We start from the raw sequence: 580 nt of genomic DNA, 5'->3' as shown, positions 1-580 counted from the left end.
TGTTGTGTGCTCCAGAGCTGTGTTTACTTCCTTTTTGTGTGTGTGGGGGGGGGGGCGAAACAAAAACTGATATCACTTTAAGGTTAGAATTTTGCCAGCTGCTCAGGTTCTTGTGGCTGAGTTTGCCGTGAAGCACATCTGAAAGTGTACCATTGAAGAAGCTAGGATTTAAGACGCAAACGCTCAGGAAATGTGAGGAGCTTTATGAAAAAGAGCCTGCCCCTGTTTTGTTTTTACTCAGAAAGATTTATAGATGGCTTAATAGGGAAAAGGTAAGTGGTACGTATAAAATAAGTATTGATAAAACAGTAAAACTCAGTCCAAAAAGTTACACCGCGTAACTTCAATGGGTCTACTCCGAGTAACTCTAGAATTGGCTATAACCAGTGCTTTTTTCCTTTAAAAAATGTTTAGGGGTACTCTCATTTTGACTCAAGAAAATCACCATTTTATAGTTCAAATCGGGGAAAATAAATACAGTAAATGGACATAAGTACAAAGATTCACAAAATGTTTAGGGCTATGTGTACCCCTGCATCCCCCCCAGAAAAAAAGCACTGGCTATAACCCAATAAAATAA

This window comes from Podarcis bocagei (genome assembly GCF_964188305.1).
Source record: "Podarcis bocagei genome assembly, chromosome: 7".
Lineage (NCBI taxonomy): Eukaryota > Metazoa > Chordata > Lepidosauria > Squamata > Lacertidae > Podarcis > Podarcis bocagei.
The sequence above is the reverse complement of the archived record's forward strand: the minus strand, read 5'-3'. Positions refer to the sequence as shown.